The sequence below is a fragment of the Caloenas nicobarica genome, chromosome 19, assembly GCF_036013445.1.
Source record: "Caloenas nicobarica isolate bCalNic1 chromosome 19, bCalNic1.hap1, whole genome shotgun sequence".
Lineage (NCBI taxonomy): Eukaryota > Metazoa > Chordata > Aves > Columbiformes > Columbidae > Caloenas > Caloenas nicobarica.
In genome coordinates this window covers 1261707-1283370 of record NC_088263.1, presented here as the reverse complement: position 1 = coordinate 1283370, position 21664 = coordinate 1261707, and the positions used below count along the sequence as shown (strand labels likewise).

The 21664-nt window shown below is 48.7% G+C and overlaps 1 protein-coding gene across 8 annotated transcripts in view; it reads left to right on the top strand.

Moving 5' to 3' along the window:
• The window catches only part of EXD3 (exonuclease 3'-5' domain containing 3), a 291985-nt gene that overhangs the window by 70201 nt on the left and 200120 nt on the right, over nt 1-21664 (top strand). Inside the window, exon 5 of one of the 8 annotated variants that reach the window (XM_065648438.1) lies at nt 4780-5007. The exons of the other annotated variants lie outside the window; for them this stretch is intronic. The gene's annotated coding sequence lies outside the window, so the exon portion shown is untranslated. The remainder of the gene's footprint in view (nt 1-4779; nt 5008-21664) is intronic. 8 annotated transcript variants of the gene reach the window in all.

Sequence of the window (21664 nt, the reverse complement as noted above, 5' to 3'; positions counted from 1 at the left end):
AAAAGCTGCTGTGCTGGGAGAAGCTGTGAGCATGGAGGGGTTTATTGCGAGAGGCTGTGGCTGCAAGGACGGGTAATTCTCAAAGAAGTGAGAGCTTGCGAGCCCTTCTGATGGTGCTGGTGGCTGTCACGGTTCACAGCTCAAGGGAAGGCGAGTCGAAGTCTCCAAGAAGTGGAAGAAACAGGCTTGTGATAGTAAATGCTGTTTGCCCAGGGATACGAAAACAGTGTGACTAAGAAGAATTATATTTAGATTGAACACGTGGTCATACAACATAAACTGGTCAATAACCAAGAAGTTTTCCATGAATTTCCTGCTGGTCTCTACATTCCTCTTGGCAAAAAGGGATGGAGTGTAAGAGCTGTTTCCTCTCACTCTGGTTCTTTCACTTGTGTCTGGTGACGACAAGGGTCAAGCTAAATCCAACAGTCCCAAACAACCTTCACAAGCAAGGTCCAGGTAACAAACACTGGAAGAAAAACATACTGTGAGATAAAACAAGCACTAATGATGAGAAAGACTGGAGGTGGAACTGTGTCCTACAACCCAGGACCGCGTTACCACCTCGTGGTGCCTGGTACCGTGCAGCACCTTGAGAGAGAACAAGGTGTGCTGGCTGCTCTGTTCCTGGCCCCACAGCCCTGAACCCCAGTCAGACCATGGAATCATAGAATGTCCTGAGCTGGAAGGGACCCACACGGATCATCGGTTCCCACTCCTGTCCCTGCACAGGACACCCCACAGGTCACACCGTGTGTCTGAGGACGTTGTCCAGTCTCTTCTTGAACACTGTCAGGTTGGGGCCGGGACACCTCCCTGGGGAGCCTGTCCCAGTGTCCAGCACCTCTGGGTGAAGAACCTTTTCCTCATGTCCAGCTGACCCTCCCCTGGCACATCTTCTGCCATTCCCTGGGTTCTGTCCCTGTCCCAGAGAGAAGAGCTCAGCCCGGCCCCTCCTGCTCCCCTGCTGGAGCTGCAGCCCCATGAGCTCTGCCCTCAGTCTCCTCTGCTCCAGCTGAACAAACCCAGGGACTTCAGCCGCTCCTCACACGGCTTCCCCTCCAACCCCTTCCCCAACTTGCTGTCCCTCCTCTGGACACTCTCCAGCAGCTTTATCTCCTTTTTCTCCCGTGTGCCCGGCCCTGCACACAGTGGATGCTGCAGGTGAGGCCGCCCCAGCGCAGAGCAGAGCGGGACAATCCCCTCCCTGCCCGGCTGGCCGTGCTGTGCTGGGTGCACCAGGACACGGGGCCCTCTTGGCTGCCGGGGACACTCTTGGCTCACGTTCAACTTGCCATTGAGCAGAACCCCCGGATCCCTCTCCGCAGAGCTGCTCTCCAGCCTCTCATCCCGGGATTCTGCACAGGGACCTGCGGGCGCTGCGGGCGCGGGGGGAGCAGAGGGGTTCGCCTGCAGCACGTCGCTGCAGATCTCACCCAAGGTGTCTGCTCCTGAACAAAAGGGGTTGGGAGTCAAAACACAGCTTCTGTTTGTGTGCGGGGAGGGAGGAACCTCTCTGGTGCTGGAGGGATTCATTTGTGTTTCAGTGGGAACTGTGAGGCAACAGAAACGTCCTGCCCCCAGTCTAAAGCAGTGTTTGCTGTGTGTGATTGTGCGGTCTTTTAAATTAAACTATTTTGCAAGCACTTCCTTCCTGCATTTCTCAGAAGGAGGGAGGGGGGTGTGCAAAGAATGTTTAACTGCCTTTGACGGAGGAGGAAAGCTGAAGAAAACAAGAGATGCAATCCTAACTACTGACCTTTTACTTGAGCTTGGTGATGTTTTTCAGCAGCAGAGCCTCCAGGGAGTAACAGCATCCTCCTTGCTATTGTGCTGCCTGCCCAAAAAGGGGGCTAAAGTTCAGCTTTTATGATGTTCTCACTCTGGGCTTGTGGGAAAAAGGCCACATTCCCTTTCTTAGGTCATACGAGTGCAAGAGATGACAGAGTCCTACAGTCTAACCCCAGGGCATTAGGCCAGTTCAGAATGAGACGGGGATAGACAGCTCAGTAAATATGCAGCCAGCTTTTTCTCCTTACGGAGATTCACAGCAGGTGGGAGGGTAATTTACATTGTTAAATTAAAAGGCACTGATTTATTTTATGTTGGTGTGTTATTGTTTCATAAAAGCACATGGGTTGCCATCACTCATAATGGACTCTTGCACTTTATTGTTAAATACTCCTTTTCCACTTTGGTCGACAGTTACTGGAAATGAATCTTATCCACGAAGACAAAAACAAGAGGCAAATAAGCATAAAACAAAACCCCAACCTCCTCCCCAACAGACCACAGGTTTTTAGGGAGCCCTCCACAGTCTGAGGTTTGGGATTGTCGCAGTTGATGTTCTCCAGTTGTGCCCCGTGTCGGTCAGACCGTTCATTCCCTCCGCCCTGGGGCAGGGGCTGCAGACCCACCACCTTCGCTCGCTGGGTCAGGTCAGGCTCCCCAGCTCGTTCGTGTCTTTTGCTCAGTGCTGTGGCAGGTTGACTGTCACCGCTTCGCTCAGCACCTTCCAGTGTTTCCGTCCATGGAGGTTTCCTTCAGCTGAAGTGTCGTTCAGCAGATACTGAGCTGGTATTTCTAAGTCCTGGCTATGGAGAGATGGTTGTGTGTCCTGAGGAGTTAAGGAGGAGGTTCTGCCTGGAAAAGCTGCCTGTCTTAAGGATAGATGCTGTTTTAAAGTTACTTTACTGCTTAAAAAATAAATCTGGCTGATGCTGACATCAGTCCGTGCATTTGCATCCTTTCAACAGCACTTGCAGCACCCGCTCGAGGTGCTGCAGCGTCTCAGCCTGGCATATGGTGCTGCAGCAGGCGGAGATCCTGTCTGGTGGCTGATGGATGGGCTTTACCTGAAGCTGGAGCCTTGTCTTTGCGTGGTAGAGTGTATAAAACTCAACATTGTACCTACCTACCCTGCAGTTCGTTGAAAAGCGTGTATTGCTCCTTGTTATATAATTAATAATGTGTATCTGTATATGTTATAAGGAAAGAAGTGTGTTTTGGCAGAAGGGAGCAAACGGAAGCGCCGACTGACCCGGTGGCTCAGTCGCAGCTCACGGGGAAGGTCGTGTTCCCTGCCCAGCTCCCTTGGAGCCAGTCCCGGGTACACGGGTCACCCTCCTTGCTCCAGCGCTGCCGCCTTGGACCCTTCCCTGGGCCAGTTCCATTCACTGGCCCAGCAAGAACTGATCCGTACTTTGGCCGAGTTGGTTTTCTGCCAACAGCTGGGGTGGGACAGGCCCCGGGGAGGGAGGGGGCTCCCCGCATTCCGGCGGGGGAGCTGCTGGGTGGGGAGGGGTCGGGTTGGTTTGTGTCACTGCACTCACATGCGACATGTGATAGAGGTGTAATGAGGACGAGTCACTTGGCTTTGGGGCAGCTTACGCTGGCCCAAGTAAAATGTCTTGGCACCAGCAAAGAGGTACGATACAGCCAGATGTGAATTCAGAGGACTTGCAATAGGTGTATGTGCCAGCGCACACCTTCGGGTGGCTGTTCTATGGATCCAGATATGTTAGGTGTCCCCCTGAGTCGTGTTTTCGCTGTCCTCAGTACAACGCGCCCATGACATGGTGGCGTGTGCGGCTGTGGCGAGCTGAGGGCCAGCTCCTTGTGATTTAGTATTTTGGTTTTGTCTTTTAACATCAAGCTTTGCCCTTGCAGTGTCTTCCAGTGACTGACCCTCAAATTTGGTAAATACAAATATCTAATTACCCGAGGTATGCAGACAGATGTTTGGGTTGTGGAGGAGAGAAACAAGGTACTTGAAGTCCATCAATTCTCTGGCATTTCTGGTTATCGTAGTGAGTGGTCGAGTACAAATCGATGCTGGGAGAACAGGCTTGAAGCTGAGCGGGGTTTGCTGGGGGGTTTGCTGCAGACGGGCGAGTTGTGTCCATGATGTGACACCAGTGGCATTCGGGTGACCCCAGGAGCGGGTCAGATCAAGGCAGAATCACGGGGTTTTAGCCAACTCAAAAACTGCTTGAGATGAGTCTGTCATTCTGGCTTGTGAGTGTTGATTTTCACGTATACAAATCATGCTGTGGCAGCCCGACGTGCAGCACTGCCCGGCGCAGGTGCTGACATCCGCTCCTGCCCCGCTGCCCAGGGCCCCGCGGCTTTCGTGGCAGCGGAAGAGCCACCGTCCCTGTTGAATTCCAGGGAGCGATGCTGTCTTACCGAATTGGAGGCTTTGGCTCTACAGAGCATTCATTTAACCTTATTTAATTTTGCCTAAGTTGAGGAAGTATCTCTCTTCATTTTCTTCTGGGTGCTCTTTGTACTGAGCTACACAGACTTTGGGAGGGAGAAGAATTTTTCTGAATTGTTTTTTCTTGGAGAAAAAGAAATTAAGATTTATTACCGTTTTTTCCTGTCCGGGGCTATACCTCAGAAAAATCTTCTGTAAAGCAATTTTCATCATTTACTTCAATAAGTATGTAGTAATTCAATAAGTATGATCAGTAATTCAGCATAACAAAAGTTCACGCAGTTCAGAGCTTTCATGATTACAGAGAAGCTTATTTGGGGATTTTTTTAATGTCCTAGACACAATTAACAGAATTTCTCAGCAAGGAGAGTGCAAGCCGGGGACTCTCCAGCAGATGTAATCACTCAAGGAAAACTTTGTTTGGCTTGGCTGGGTCCTGCCTTCGTTCCACGTTCTTTCATCCCACCGCCGGTCTTTGGCTCTCAGTCTATTGCAGTGTCTGTCTGTCTGTCTTTGTCCCTGTCTTTCTCTTGTCCGACCTGCCCTGTGTTCTCTTGCAGGCCAAACGGGACAGCGTTAACCTGGCTGCTTCAGGCAAACAGCGGGTCGGATGGACAGAGGGGCCCTTTGGCTGTCAGAGCCCTCGCGCTCACTCACGCCCTGGAATTAAAGGCTGGGGGTTGGTCTGTAAACCAGCCGAACGGGAGACAATGATTGGGCTTCCATTTTGTTCCTTTGATGCTGACTTAAATATGTGCACCAAATGGGAAAACAAAATTGACGTGAAAGTAAGTGGAAATCTGCTTTGTTATACAGATCTGTTCTACCCTGTGTCTTCTTGATGAGGGGAGTGGAGCATCTCCCGTGTGAGGAAAGGCTGAGGAGCTGGGGCTCTGGGGCTGGAGAAGAGGAGACTGAGGGGTGACCCATTCATGGGGATCAATATGGAAAGAGGGAGTGTCAGGAGGATGCAGCCAGGCTCTTCTCGGTGACAACCAATGATAGGACAAGGGGCAATGGGTACAAACTGGAACACAGGACGTTCCACTTAAATATGAGAAGAAACTTCTTCCCGGTGAGGGTGCCAGAGCCTGGGCCAGGCTGCCCAGGGAGGTTGTGGAGTCTCCTTCTCTGCAGACATTCCAACCCGCCTGGACACCTTCCTGTGTAACCTCAGCTGGGTGTTCCTGCTCCGGCGGGGGGATTGGACTGGATGAGCTTTCGAGGTCCCTTCCAGTCCCTGACATTCTGGGATTCTGGGATTCTGATCACAGGTAGCAAAGCTTGGCCATTGTTTCCTAAAGGCCTTTGGAAATCAGGCCTGCTCTGGGAGAACTGATTTGTAAAGGAAACCCGGGCTGCGGTGTGGGGTTTTGGTAGCCCTGAGAAGATGGGGCCGGTGCAGCTGGAATCCCGTGGACAAGAGGAGCCTGCGCAGGTTGGCAGCAGCTCCAGGGACAGCTCGGGGGACACTGAGAGTCCCCATGGCCCCTGGCACCAGGAGGCTCTGCGCCTTCACTGGGGCTGCAGACTGGCTTTCCAGAGCTGCTGGTACCCGGCTAAAATCGGTAAGAAGTATTTGTTAGCAGGCGGATCCAAATGGATGCAAAAAGGAGGGAGGTGAGAATCGGGAACCTGTTCTCGTTTCCTTGAGGGTTCTGCCGGGAGACTTTGGGTAAGTGGTGTCACTTCCCAGTGCCTGTGTGTGGAACAAGTGCAGCATCTTCCTGCCATATGAACTGTCACGTATAGCCCGAGGTGCAACTTCATGAGGAAACCAACACCTGCGCAGTGTAGAAAAGGAAAAGTACAAACACAGAGGGCTGTTGTCTTCGAATTGTACGTGCTCTTGGCAGCTCGTGCTGATAGGGCTTCATTCAGCGCTGCTGCTTTGGGATACATCTTGGTGGCATCGTTGACTTGCAAGAAAGTGCTGAAGTGGTCACAGGAAGGACTGTCAAAGGATTGCATTTGGGAGGTCAACACGTCCTTGGCTGCACGCGGGTCTGGTAGGGAGATTCCAGAGATCTTTATTTCAAGTGTCTTTGAAATAAAAAAGGTGGTGGTGGAGGAGAGCAGCCACTTGGAAAGGATTTTAGGTAACTGCAGCTCACAGAGAGTGTTAGGTTGTTCAGGTGGCTTTGTGTCAAACTCGGTGATGGTTTTGCAGTGCCGAGGAGGGCGGTACGGACGTCCTGACGTGTCTGCTCTGGTGCTCCCAGAGGTGCAAGGCCGACTCTTCTGAACCAGCTGCGAGCTGTTCTGGCTCCTGAAGTCTGTTGCAACTCCCAGATGGGAGATTCTCTAGACAGCACAAAGAACTGTCAAACGCAGATACTACATTCAGTCATATCTCACAGTGTGCGATCCCTTTTCGGGATGGAGCCGTTGTGACAGTGCACAGGCACTTTCATCTTTTAATCCTTAGCAACTGCATGGTGCTCTCCTTGGAGAGCTCTCTGTCCGCCTCCCACTCCCTGCAGCTCACTTGTTCTGTTACTGAGTCCACGTATTTATTATCCTTCACTTCAATATCTGACTGTACTCATTTTCTATTTTAAGACTTCTCACATTCTCTGTTACCTCATTATTATTCTAACCGTTGCTCAAATAGATCCGTGGTGGCCAATGTACTGTAAACCTATTGTCAATAGGAGGTGCTCAGTGTCAGGCCGTGTGTCTCGCGGTGCACAAGGACACCGTTGTCGTGCTGAATGACCGGAGCACTGTGGCGTGTGGTCTGGTTCTTCCATGGGATATGATGACATGCAAAAGGCCTTAATGAATATTGTATTTTAAATTACATGTGCATTTTAAATAGGTGACGCTATGAACAAGTAAGTACGTGAAAGATTGTTCAACTTCCCAGTTTCACAGTTAACAGCTAATTCTTGGGCATCCCAAGCCAGAGTATTGAGCAGTATTATTTTTCCTGTGGGGCTGAAGACTGAGGAGACTTTAAATCGAGTCCTCGGTAATTCCTAAACAGGAATGACCCCTCGGGAAGTCAGGCTGAAGCGTGATGTCCTTCTCCTTCGTATCTTGTTTGACTCCATGGGAACCATTCTGCTCTGAGTGGTTTATATGCTCCAAATGTCTCTTAAAACACAGAGGGATGTTCTGCTTCCAGCCTCCCACCTACCTGTTCCAGATCCCTTGTTGATGGTCCCGTTCTTCCTGCTGCCACAGCAAGGCAGCCGCTGGCAGTTAACTTCCCAAGCCGTACTTCTTCTAGTTTTTTCTAATATGCCTGTCTCTGCGTACACCTCATCCTTTCTCCCTGCTTGTGAGGATTTCTTCTCTTTTCCCAAATGAAGTGATATTTTAAAGCAAATGTGAGTTGACACTGGCTCACCTGTGGTGTGTTCAACCAGTTCCCCATTACGTTCTCATCATCTTGGTCAGTACCCTGGGCTGTGGCACCAGCCCCGTGAGCAGCAGGTTTGGGGGAATCCTGCCCCGCTCTGTGAGCCCCCCCGCAGCGCTGGGCCAGCTCTGGGTCCTCAGCACAGGACACACATGGACCTGCTGGAGAGGGGCCAGAGGAGCCCCAGGAATGATCCGAGGCTGGAGCAGCTCTGCTGGGAGGACAGGCTGAGAGAGCTGGGGGTTCAGCTGGAGAAGAGAAGCTCTGGGGAGACATTAGTGCGGGCTTTCCATACCTAGAGGCACCCACAAGAAAGGTGGAGAGGGACTTTTTACAAGGCAATGTAGTGACAGGACAAGGGGTGATGGCTTTAAACTGAAAGAGGGCGGATTTAGATTCGATACAAGGCAGAAATTCTCCTCGAGGAGGGTGGTGAGGCCCTGGCCCAGAGCGGCTGTGGCTGCCCCGTCCCTGGAAGGGTTCAGGTCAGGCTGGACGGGGCTCCGGTGACCCGGCCTGTGGCAGGGGGCTGGAAAGAGATGATCTTTAGGGCCCTCCCAAGCCAAACCGTTCTGTGATCTTGCCCTGTATCTGGATGTTTCTAGCTGGGTGCATTGCCCATGTGTATGGGGGACAAGAGCGTGGGTGTGTAGACCAGTACCTTTCCAGAGGTACCCCTGGGGTGATGTTGCACTTTTTCAATGCGAGCTGGTTTTCAGCTCTAAACTGCAGCGTTCTGGGCTGTACCAGCTCGTGTTCGTTAGCGGACAGCAGTGATTGCGACACCATACTCGGCTGTATGATTTGGGCATGTTGCAAATTCCCTTATTGATGAAATTGTGATGAGGAGTGAGAGCGTTCCTTCTCAGGCACAGATGGACTTTTAAAACGCTCCGAAGTGCCTGCGATGCTTACTCAGGTTGAGTGAAAGCCCGTGGGCCTGAGAATTGCCTGTGAAATGGTGCTCATTGCCACAAACCGCTTTATAATCCTGCCTGTGCAGCAGCGGGGCCGCTGAGCACCCTCACTCTGTACCCCACCCGGTCCCTGAGCTGAATACGGTTTTCAGAGCAGCGTGGTATTGCACACTAAGCTGGTTTTCTCCATTTTGATTCAGCAGTGTAACTCAGTATCTCACACTAAAAAGACTTTCCATTGGTATTCATGGCTCATATAACAGCTCCTCGACTGTTTCCTGCGGGTCGGAGGGAAAGGCTCTTTCCATGCATAATTTAATCACATTCAGCAGTGCAGCAGTTGGAGGGGTTTTTTTCCCACAGAAAATCTATAACATCTTGTTAGTTAAATTTTACACTTTTAGAAATGTCCGTGATCTTGCTTATCTTGTTCATTCAGATAAACACCTCTCAACATCCTGTTTTTCTTATGTCGTATGAACAGGAAGAGAACGATTGTTTGAGATGTGCGTCAGTCAGAGGGGTGACCAGGCAGCCGCGTTACCCTCCCCGTTGCCATGTGAACCAACAGATCTCCTCCAGCGCGTTGCCGCTGAGCTGACAGGTGTCTGTTCTCCTCTACCTGGCCTCCCAAGAGCTGGAACTTTGCAAGTCATGTAGAGGACCTCTCAAAGATTTTTTTTTTTCATTTTATCTGAGAGGGTGCACCTATAAATTTTACATGTGAATAGTTATTGCTACTTTGACATTAAGTGACAGTGATATCTTTTATTCAGCCTTGTATCTAGTTTCTACACTGAAAAAACCCGAGGCAAGCTCTTCAGTCAGCGGGAGCACAGCGTGAAGTACCGAGCAAGTTTTTGGCAGAGCCTGCGCGTGCCGTCTCTGACGTGTTGTAGAACAGAACGGCTGATGGAAAAACCTTTGGCTGTACTGGCCAAGAGTGTCCCCGGCAGCCAAGAGGGCCCCGTGTCCTGGTGCACCCAGCACAGCACGGCCAGCCGGGCAGGGAGGGGATTGTCCCGCTCTGCTCTGCGCTGGGGCGGCCTCACCTGCAGCATCCACTGTGTGCAGGGCTGGGGACACGGGAGAAAAAGGAGATAAAGCTACTGGAGAGTGTCCAGAGGAGGGACAGCAAGTTGGGGAAGGGGTTGGAGGGGAAGCCGTGTGAGGGGCGGCTGAAGTCCCTGGGTTTGTTCAGCTGGAGCAGAGGAGACTGAGGGCAGAGCTCATGGGGCTGCAGCTCCAGCAGGGGAGCAGGAGGGGCCGGGCTGAGCTCTTCTCTGTGGGACAGGGACAGAACCCAGGGAATGGCAGAAGATGTGCCAGGGGAGGGTCAGTTGGACATGAGGAAAAGGTTCTTCACCCAGAGGTGCTGGACACTGGAACAGGCTCCCCAAGGAGGTGTCCTGGCCCCAACCTGACAGTGTTCAAGAAGAGACTGGACAACGTCCTCAGACACACGGGGTGACCTGTGGGGTGTCCTGTGCAGGGACAGGAGTTGGAACCGATGATCCGTGTGGGTCCTTCCAGCTCAGGACATTCCATGGTTCTATGATTGCAATCACTTGACAATGACCTGGAGAGCTTTGTGCCTGGAGGGAGCAAATTCGGGGCACATTTGGGAGGAATCGGTCCTGTTCCTGGCACCTCAGCACAGGATATTCAAAAGCAGCTACAGGAGCAAAGATCGGTTTGAAGAACATGTTATTTGAAGATTCTTGCTTTCTCTGGCAATATGAAGTGTCAGTACTGGAGAGAGAGCGTCAACATAACACTGTGAGATGTAATTAGCCATGGGAAGAAGTAGTAATTTTGCCATTATTTTCTTCAATGTAAGCAAAGTGGCAATTGCACTCTGCCTGTGGAGAGCTTGAGATAGCCTGGACAAATGGGTCTTCTCCACATTTTTTATTTAAGTCTTTAAATTACATTATATGTAACCTGAAGGGAAGCTGAAAAGCTGCTTTGCAAGCCATATTTTTGATTGGAAGAAAGCTATGATATTTTCTCAAATTAGCATCTAAAGCGGATCAGTTTGGTTCGATACGCTGCAAGAGAGGGAAAAGTGAGTTTCCCAGCGCAGGGTTCCATGGCTCCTTCAATTCCACCTTTGTCAAGCATTGGACGATAAGAGCTGTGGACTTGTTCCTTGCTGGAAAAAATACTTTCAGTTGCAATTGCAAGATGTTAACCTGGTCTCGAATACCCACCGTTAGTTGGAGTTTTTACTTGGCTGACAGCTCTAACTTTTGCCTGTCAATCTGTGAGCAAAGGAAAGAATTAGAGCTGGTACAATAACCCGACTACAGAAAGTGCCAGAAAACCCGGAGCTGCTACAGTCTTGTTTTTCCTCCGTCATTTTCTGCCTGTAGAAAACCAGTCAGTGTGTTAAGATCTACAGAAGCAGTTTTTATAAAGAACAATGGCCCGGACTACATGGAAAGAACATCAGAAAGAGATCTGTATTTAATGATGTGCACTCCTGCCTTCCCTGCCTCTTTCCCTGTCTTTTGAAGGTTTTGCTAAAGCGTTTCATGGTACAACTTTATAGGAGGCTCACGTGAACCCTAACTTAGGTGAAACTTCCCTTAATTAAAGCAGAAATTAAGCATGAATTAAAAACTGGATTAAAAAGTGAGGATGTGGGCCCAAGCCCAGTGAAATGCTTCTCTTTAGTCGGTGTGCATGGAAATTTTGTGTCAGCTTCGTTGGGTGAGAACTTCATCCATGGAGCCGTTCCTTCAAGGAGATATTTAGGTTTCAAGCTTTGGCTGAAATAAGTTGGTGTTGCTTGGGATAGGATAAAATACATGAACTTCTTCACTGGAGTTCTGAGCCATTGTGCTGGGGTACTGAAAGTGGATCGATGTTTTTAGCTGTGCATTTTAACGTGTGCTTATACACAGTCTAAATACTTTACTAACATGAGCTCTCAGCATGTAAAAGTTTGTATTTCAGCTTCTATTTTTAAAAGCAATTTAATTCTCATTGGGATACTTACAGAACAAAGTTTCCTTGAACCTGATTACTTATCTTCAGTGATCTGAATGGTCTCAGCTAGTAAAAAAAACAACACGAAAGTGAATTTCTACCTTAGTGAAAGGGTTATTTAAAAATGCCTTTGACATGCTGGCAGAAAAGCTGACGTATTCTTCAAGCTCAAGCGGTGTTTCTTGGGTCTAACCTACAGCTTTCTTCTGGCGATTGGGTTATCCAGCCACAGATGAAAACGAATTCTATGACTGGTATTAAACATCAGAATCAGCTGTGCCAGCTCTGGGGCTGTGTAGGGAACAGAAACAGAGATCCTGGGGAGCCGGGGGCGGGATGCCCTTGGTGCCCTCCGTACCGCGGAGTTCAGCCCTGGGAACCTCCCAAAGGGAGGGACTCTGGTCCCGTTCAGCATCTGCTGATGCTTCCTAAGGACACATGAGTGAGGAATTGGCAGAAGATGCCAGAGTTGTGGAGATGAAGTTCTCAGGGACATGGGGCAGTGCCAGCCTTGGGTTAACGGTTGGACTCGATGATCTTGAGCGTCTCTTCCAACAAAATGGTTCTATGATTCAAAGAAAAAGTGGGAATGGTGTTTAAACAAGAATCAAACTATTGTTACTGTTCTAAACAGAAAGTTGGATGGCTTCAAAACATGTACTATGGGGGTTTAGTATCAACAGTTGTTTTTTTTTTTTCATGGAAAGCTACTTAGGACAGTTAAAGTTTCTTAGGCTTAGAACTTGGGGATTTCCAGAGATGTCTGAATGGGAAAAGATCTGCGTATCTTTTTAGCTCTATGATACTCTGCATCTGATGCTCTGTTCCCAAACCGCAGTTCAGTCCTCTAGACCTGCTGCTGCTGTTGTTCTGACAGTCTCAGTACTAAGTAGCCAGAAAATAATGGCATGTGTAAAAAGTTCCCCCTTTTATCCCAGACAGTATTAGTTTTCTATGCCTTTACAGGCTTAATAAGCTTGAAAGAAGAAATTTTTCGTTTTCCAAAGTGCTGGAAAAGGCAACAAAACCCATTTCTCTTTATCATTGAAGAAATGCACAGAGCTGTTGGCTAAAGTAAGTAAAAATAGCTTGGCTGAATTTTTGGAGGAGAACAAATATTTTATGACGAAACTGTTTTTTGCTTTATGAACACAGGAACACAAGCCGTGGTTTTGGCCGGAGGGGGATAGACCGAGCTCAGTGTCTTCGTTCACCTCCCCGTGCCTGGAGGTGAAGGTGCAGGAGAGGGTGTAAAATTGAGAAGGGAATTGGGGGGTGCCGTGCTGTCCCCCCCGTGTGCCCCGACTCCCACCAGCCTGCAGCTCTGAGTCCCCTGTGCCGGGGATTGTCTTGTCATCTTGGTGCTTAATAACCGCGATGCTGTAACCCGTGATGGGTTATAGCCCATCCAGCAGATGAGGAAGCCGTTAAAAGTGTTGCCAATTACTTGCAAAAGGTTAATGATTGTTATATTTTTAGGCCTTTATTAATATGGATTTCATTACCTGCCTCGAAAGCAACTTCTTTGTGTTATTTTTAGAATTGCCACTTGGGTAAAAATAGGTGCACTTCTCCTTGGCAAGCCAGGGTGTATTGAAAGTATCCAAAAACGACTGTTTGAGGTGGTGACCCATGTGCGAGATGTTCTCCTTTGCCACTGTGCAAGGGCAAGGGACATTCAGAATGTCCTGAGCTGGAAGGGGACCCACAAGGATCATTGAGTCCAAGTCCTGTCCCTGCACAGGACACCCCACAGTTCACCCCGTGTGTCTGAGGACGTTGGCCAGTGGGTCGTCTCGGGCACCATTCGAGGATGTGCCCAAAGCTGGGAAACTTCTGGGGTCGGTTTCATTTTTATTTCTTTAGTTGGCACCAGATCTGCAGAGCATCTTCCGTTCATGAGCTGCACGCAATCCCTGGGTGATGTTGTTGAGGGGCCTGGGTGTAGCGGGGGGAATGTGGGTGCCCTTGGGGCTGGGGTGGGGGGAAGAGGGTCCCGGTTTGGGTGCTGAGCCGTCCCGCCTGCCCCGGCACTGTCTGCTGGGCAGCTCTCCCTCCTCTTCATTGACAAAAAGTGCTAACAAAATAATAGGAAAATGTTATTGGCTGTTCCACTCGGACAAACCAGCCTTTTAATGAGAGTGCGTTTTGTTTGATCTGTGTTTTTTGGGGGGGAAATGATGAATTTTAGCCATTATGAAAACAAAAGCCATGGTTATTTGTAAGGGTTGTTTTATAAGAAGCATATGTGTGCTTTATTATTCTTTTGCTTGAAGTGTGGGGATTGTTTTCAGTTGGGAGGCTGCGTTAGAAGAATGTGAACTTCTGACTCACTGAGAAGCAGAGCATGTATTAGCAAAATTGTGAGGTTTCCTATTATGTTTTCATAACTCGAATTTCTCAGAATGGAAGGGATTTCTTGCTCTTAGTTAAAAGAATGACTTTTACTGCCATTGAGAAAGACCAGATTCTTTTTCTATAAAAACTTTTATTGCTTTCAATATACTTTTACTCTATCTGCTGTTCTTCATTGCCCTTTATTCTCTCCAGCGTGGCAGTTTCTCGGTGTCCTGCCTGTGCAGCTCATTTTCCAGACGTATTTCTGCTGGCTCTCTATATTTTGACTTTTCAACACCGGTGCTGGCAGCATAGACCAAGGTATGGCTTAAAATAGTGATCCCAGGAAGGGGTGGGCTCAGCTAATGGCATCTGAGGAATTCCAGCTTTTCGCTAGAAGAATCAAATGAGAAACATGAAATCAGCATTGAATGCGTGGCCGGATGCTTCGTGATAAGCTTTTGCAAGGATGTTTGAGAAAACACAATGAGTAGAGCTAACCCTGTTATGTTATTGCTGTCACGTTAATACGAGAGATCAAACCCCGAGGCTCCAGTTGGGGTTTGCTGGCCGGTGCCTGCTGTACGTGCAGGTACACAGTGGAATTACATGTTTCTGTTAAATCAGGTCTGTCTGAAACATGGTTGAAGAACAACCAGAAGAGAAACTTGTAGATACTGACCTCCCTGCTAAAGTGAAGCAAGGTATTTTCTACTGAGCGAAACAACTGTCTCATTTGAACTGAAAGGAAGCTTTTCCCCTGCTTTGGATCCAGGGAGAATGGGGGTAGGGGAATCGTTTTGGGTTGACCTGGCTTTTCCATCTGGCCTATGAATCAAAACATAAACTGGTTCTGCAGTTGGAATTGCTGTCTGGACCCCATCGCGGCGGTGCGTTCGGTGATGTGAACGCCTCTATTTCAGTGACGATTCATGTGCTGGAGAGAAGCCGCAGGGGGGCCCAGCGCGGCCTGCGGGTGACGGTCAAGTCAGGGCAGCCCAGGGATGTGTCACAGCACGCACAGCCCGTCCACTAATGGAGAAATAAGGAACCATGCGTGTTAAATGAGGATTCTGGCTACTGAAAGTGAGCTGATGTTCACAATCAGGTGATTACGAGTGAGGAACTTACAGAGTTTTGTTGTTTTGGTTTGGTTTTTTTCTCCTTATTTTTCCTCCTGTCTGATGCAGATATTCCACCGGCCATGTCAGTGCAGAAGGCGAATCCGAATGTGTGAATGAAGAACTGGAGGAACAAGTGATGAACGCTTTTCCTCTAGTGAGCCTAGACTCACAGACCTCCCAAAAGGCTGAATCTTTAATGGTAAAATTACAGGGGAGGTGTGTGGTGTGTGGTGTTTTTCAGAGTTTTTCAGCTGCGTGTGGTTACTTCCCTTCTGAGATCTGAAGCCTTCTGTGCGGTGGAGTTCAAAGCTCTGTCGATTAGAAAGCTGGAGTGAGCCAGACATACCTTATAAAGAAGGACCCTCTCCATCTCGTTGCTTCATTTCCTTGTTGTCTGAATTCAGCTAAACCCACATAGTTATACATTTAAAAAGCATATTTATCTTTTGTGGGAGTTAAGGAATTGGTAGCTGGAATGGTGAGTGAGTTTTGGAGCCCTGGAAATGGTGCTAAAGCAGAGCAATTTATTGCTTCTGAAATGAAATAGTTTTGTGACATCTGATCCTCTTGCAAATTCTGCACTGGCGGATTCAGTGGTGGGATGTAATTAACATTTAAATTGATCAGCAGCATTCCTGTGCCTGTCTGCAGACACTGCTACCGAGACATTTCCCAGCGAGCGAATAGCTCTGGGGTGCTTTTATTCGTAGTGGGTGTCTCATCGCTGCAGTCGGTGGAGATCGGGATGAATCACTGAGTGGTTACTCCTTAGTCATAGTGTTCTTGGAAGTGAACTGCTATCATTCTTGGAAATATCTGGTTTTCCTAAGACACAGACTCTGCCATGAACAAGTATTAAAGAAACTTTGACCCCCTTGGTGCGGGCGCATGTGAAGTAGGAGAGGACACTCCTGTGAATGAAAATCCCCCCCCATCCCCAAGACAGTGCCAGTTTACATTTAGAAGTAACGTGCAAGGGTGGAGAAAGATGCGTTGGAAGTTCGTCTGGGCCTTGGTGAGGCCTCACCTTGAATCCTGTGTTCAGTTTTGGGCCTCTCATCATCAGAAGGACACTGAGGCACTAGAGAGAGTGCAGAGGAGGTGACGAAGCTGGTGGGGGGCTGGAGCACAAGTGTGATGGGAGCGGCTGAGGGAGCTGGGGGTTCAGCTGGAGAACAGGAGCTGAGGGGAGACCTTCTGATCTCTGACCTGCCTGAAAGGAGCTTGGAGCCAGGGGGGGTCGGGCTCTGCTCCCCAGGAACAAGCGCCAGGACCAGAGGAAACGGCCTCAAGTTGCGCCAGGGGAGGTTGAGGTTGGATGTGGGGAACAATTTCTTCCCCAAAGGGCTGTGGGGCATTGGAACAGGCTGCCCAGGGCAGTGCTGGAGTCACCATCCCTGGAGGGGTTGGACAGACGGAGATGAGGTTCTCAGGGACACGAGTCAGTGCCAGGGGTGGGTTATGGTTGGACTCAATGATCTTGAGGGTCTCTTCCAACTGAAATGGTTCTGTGATTCTATGGTGTTATTAGGCTGTGAGTGGTATTCCTGAAAAAATCAACCTCTGATAAAACAACTGTATACAACTGAACTGGTAAAGACACGATATCCAAGAGCCGTAGGCCACCTCGGTTCAGGTGAACTTGCGGCTCTGATTAGATGACATGGACACTCATTAGATAACGGATGGTCGGGGTGCGCCCCCTGCACAGCTCCGTGGTCACCTCCCCGTCCCGAAGAGCACGTTTGTTGGGTGTGATATGGGGAGATGGGCCGTTGGCTGCTTGCTGTTTGGGTTTTGATTCTTTCTGGGGAAAACTACTTTTTTATTTACCTCTCCACTGCCAGTTATAACTTATTTGGTACGGTGCCATGTCTATTAAGCAAAACCCTTTGTGACTTTTATATTCAGAAAGTGAACTGAATGAGAACAGGGCAAAACTGGCCGTGGGTCTGCAGCAAGCGGCGGCTGAGCTGCGCTCCTGCGCCGTGTGGGTGCAAAGCAAGCGGAGGTTGCATTTCATTGCGGGTGAAGTAAGAAATACGATCCTTGGCACTGTTTGCAAAAATACAGGCAAATTACGGCAAGGCCATTAAATGTCATTTAGAACACGTGTTCCCAAAAAGAAGTGGAGAACGGGTTGGGATGCGTCGGGTGGAGCAGCGATACCCACAGACCCGTTCCCAGCCCATTGCACCCATCACGTTCTGACTGGCTCAAGAAGCGCGTCCCACCGTGTCTTTTGCAGCTTCTGTTGCACGAATTACCCTTCGCTCTTCCCTCCCTCTGCAGCCAAGGAACACAGTTACATCAGCCTTGCTGCAAGGTGATGTTTTAACTGGATATACCTACAATGGAGACACAACAGTTACTCAAAAAGAGACACTAATAAGCCAGAATTTGCCCAAAGTTCCCTGCTCTGGGGAACAAGCTTTGCTGGGATGCTCGGGAGCGGTGGGTGGTCTCTCATCATCTGAATTTTGAACCGTTTTCAAAGAGGTTTCCCCGTTTCAGTCCCAGGTTTGGTGGAGGCCTCAGGTTGAACAGAGGGTCGAGCAGCTCTGGAAGGCGACTCTTCAGCACGAGACGGGGCTGATGTGGCACAACCAAAACCATTGCGAGAGCATAATGCTAACTGCTTTTTAAAAATAACTGAATAATCTGTATCCTGTCTGTTTTGGTTGGTGAGGGTTAATTCCAGTATGTCTGACATCTCTGCCCACTCGGTGGTTACACAGCATGGCAACCTTTGGATAAATCCAAGTAAGAACAAATTACTGAAAAATCCTCCTGCAAAGCAAAAGGAGAGCGGCACTGCCATGCCCGCTGGCTAACACCCACAGATTCACATGTACCGGCTTTTTCTGAAGTACTTCTTCTCATTTTAAAATAATATAGCACTTTACCTTTTGGTTTTTATTGTATCTACTTGCTCCTCTTTTTTTTTTTAATTACAACCCAGAATTTCACAATACGTATTACGTGGTACCTATATATTGTAAAACTGGTTTTGTATCTTTAAAATGTTATTTCACGTTGCCAGGAGAAATTCCATATGGAATCATTTTCTCAAGCTCAAAAATGCTTAGGAGTGGAAGGTTTATTTATATTTCACGTACTCATTATAAGTAAACACAGCAAAAACAACCCTAGAAAGTGTGTAAAGATCTGTGAGTTTCCATGGAGGAATTTTGTATCTTTTTAATTAAACTGGCTTGTTCTTAGAGATTCAAAATTTGTCACTAGAAAATGTACGCGTTCATTTTTTGCGTCCTCAAAGCGATACTGCTTCTGTTCCTCTTCAACCCCGTGAGCACACGCTTGCTGTGAACTACAGACGTTTTCTGCAAAAAAATGAGACAGGGCAGATTCTGATTCGTGACTTGATTAATTCTTAATCCACATAGCATAGTATTTTTTTGTTTTCAGATGTAATTTAAATGTCACAGTGTTGGGTGTACCCGTCATACTGAAACAGGAGGTGACTGAACAGCTCTGCCCACCCCCCAGTTGATGCGTCGCCTGTACATTTTTATGTATTTTAGTTTTGAAGTGCAAGTAGGCTAGCTGCACTTATAGAGAGAGATATGAAATATCTAGAACATTTATTTTCCTTTCAGAAAAATATCTCAAAGTCTTGTTCAGATTAACAGGGATTTATTGGGGGAAGGAATTCACTGATTGTTTACTGGGTGGTTTGGATTTGTTATATATCCCATTAAATATTTATTAAAATCCTATTAATTTGCAAGGCAGAGGTATAAGCTATCTGCCTAAAGAAGACTTAACCATTAGCATTTTGTTCTTTACCTTTCCCACCCATTAATTTCAGCTGTAGTTGGCTGGTTGGTGGATGGGATCCTGCATGTCAGTCACATTAAGTCTCCTTCTTTGGGATTGCCTTTTTTTTTTTTCCTTCCCCATTCTGCATCTTTTAATTAGTTGACTGTAATTCTTCCAGGTCTTGGGCTGTGGGTCATTTAATGGTTTTTGTCACAAAGAAAAAGTGTTGAGAGATGTTTTCATTGTTCGGTTCCTCCTCTGGGGTTGGGTGTCTCACTTTCCCCATGCGGGACACACAGGGAACCCCGGTCAGAAAGCGGATTTCTCTTGCCAGGGCGTTTCAGCAGAATTGGTGAATAATGCAGCAGAATTTTGCAAGGATGCAAAAGCAAAACCGCGGCTTTACCTCGGCAGCCCGCGCGCACCGCTTTTGTTGTGATCCCAGCAGGTTTTAGTGATGTACGCACAAAGGAAAAAGAGAGAATGAACAGAAAGTAGTTTATGGCTTTCCTCAAAGGCACTTTTCTAACTCAAAAATATAAGCCTTGTGGTTTATATGGTTTTGAAATGTAACCACAGATATTGAGGACTGGAAAAGATTTGATTTAGCGTCTCCTCTGATTTTGGTACCAGATTCAGGGCAGAGGACATTTATTTTCAGAATGAAAAACGTTTAAAGGAAATATATTAATGTCAAAATTCTGAAAACAGGAACATACTCTTACATTTGGAGAAACTGTCAGATGAAGAAATCGAGGTCATTTACCTCTTGATGGAGCGGGTGCAAATGTGTCTTTTTGGGATCACCGCAGTGCTAGAACCTGCTTTGGTGAAGCTCTGCAGATATTTTATGGCCTGCAAACCCAGTTTTGGAGCTGCGAAAGGTCCAGGCCAGACTGGGGACTTTCTCTTCGGGCTTGGTGCAGGAGCTGGATGGCATGTACGAACGGGATATAGATGAGGTTCCTGGGGACGTGGTTTAGCGCTAGATTGTGGTTAGACTCAATGATCCTGAGGGTCTCTTCCAACCCAAATGATTCTGTGATTCTATAATTCTGTGATTCTAAGAAATCCTTTACACTGAGGGTGCTGAGGCCCTGGCCCAGGCTGCCCAGAGCGGCTGTGGCTGCCCCGTCCCTGGAAGGGTTCAGGTCAGGCTGGACGGGGCTCCGGTGACCCGGCCTGTGGCAGGGGGCTGGAAAGAGATGATCTTTAAGGTCCCTTCCAACCCAAAGCATTGTGTGATTCTATGGATGCCCCGGGCGCAGCTCAGTCCCTCCAGCGTGGAGGCCCCAGCGGGGCGCAGGGCCCGCTGCTCCCCTCCCGCCACGGTGGGTTTTTACGCTGGTTTATGTGGCCTCATCCCTGCTTGGTTTGTTTTGCTCACTGAATAACCCTTGCTGGTCACTGGAGATCTCTTCAGTATGTGGGAGTCTCTGCAGAATTTAACTTTTCTTTAGAAGTAGAGATTCTGTATGTTCTTGGTGTGACGTGTGAAAGCATTTTTGTGGCCTCCGTGACCTGGCCTGGCCTCTGCAGGCACCATTCTGCCACTGGTCTTGTACCCGTATCTCAGTAATTGCTGCTTCTTGCTCTTACTGCTGTGGCTGGAGGTCGCTCCGGAACTTTCCTGTTCTCGTCCTCCGAGTTGAGCCCAGATGCTTTTGTGGTTCAGTTATGACCATTTGGTTTGCAATTGCTTTGCTTTGTTCGTCCTTCCCTTGTATTTCTTCCTCTCTCCCTTTTGTGTTGAGCAATCGTCTGCTCCCCAGATTTGTTCTGGAAGGCTTATGAAACTCCTTGTAAGGTCCCGTCCTTTTTCCTCGGATGTCCTGGCATTAGTTTCGTGCTGCTTCTCTGGTTCTTTCTTGGGTGCGGATGAGCAGGATCCTGTCTGGTATTCTGACAGGAACATAACAGCTCTGTTATTGTTATTTAACACTGGCCCAGGTTCCCAGAGAGGTGGTGGCTGAACCATCCCTGGAGACATCCCAGGCCAGGCTGGACGGGGCTCTGAGCAACCTGAGCTGGTGCAGATGTCCCTGCTCATGGCAGGGGGGGCACTGGGGGAGCTGGGAAGGGCCCTTCAACCAAACTGTTCTGTGATTCTACGATTGCTTCACTGTCCCTGCCAAAGTTGGGCATTTCTACTCTTGAGGGTGCCAGGAGAACCATGAGGAGGCCAGTCCCCCAAAGAGGTCCTGCAGGAGAAAGAAAAGATGAATTCTTCATTTCTTTCCAGAGCCAAAATGATCCGGAGCTTCACATTTACATCTTGTGTCCTTGCTGGAGAGTAGCTGGATACAATCGCTCAAGGTCCATGAACTGCAGCATCTTTCCGCTCTGGTGGAAAGTCAGTGTTCAAGAAGAGACTGGCCAACGTCCTCAGACACACGGAGCGAACTGTGGGGTGTCCTGTGCAGGGACAGGAGTTGGACTCAATCCTTGTGGGTCCCTTCCAGCTCAGGACATTCTACGAAATGTACAAAATGGAGTAAAAGTGATTTGACCTTCTATGAAATGTTGGGAAGCGGTGTTCTTCCCTTGGACCTAAGGATGAAGGAAGAACAGCGCTGGTCTGACACCAGCGTTAATAGTTCAATGTTCTCCCTCCCTGTTCAGTCCCTGTTCTGGAGAATCAAGTGGGAATTGGCTCTTCCGTACACCCCGACTGCCCGGGGAGCAAACCCCTCTGGTCAGGTCTCTCCAGAAGATGGATGGGTGCCCTCCCGTTGGTTGGCCTTCTCCTGTCCAAGTGGTTTGGCGCCGGGCATAGAGACATTCCACAGAAATAACGACGTGGTGGGGGCATCCACATCCAGGGTCTGAGCAGGGGAAAGGCTGTTCCCTATGTACCGCGCTGGCAACATGTTGAGTCGTTTAACATGGTCTGGAGAGACGGTTTCCGTGCGTCTGTGCATCG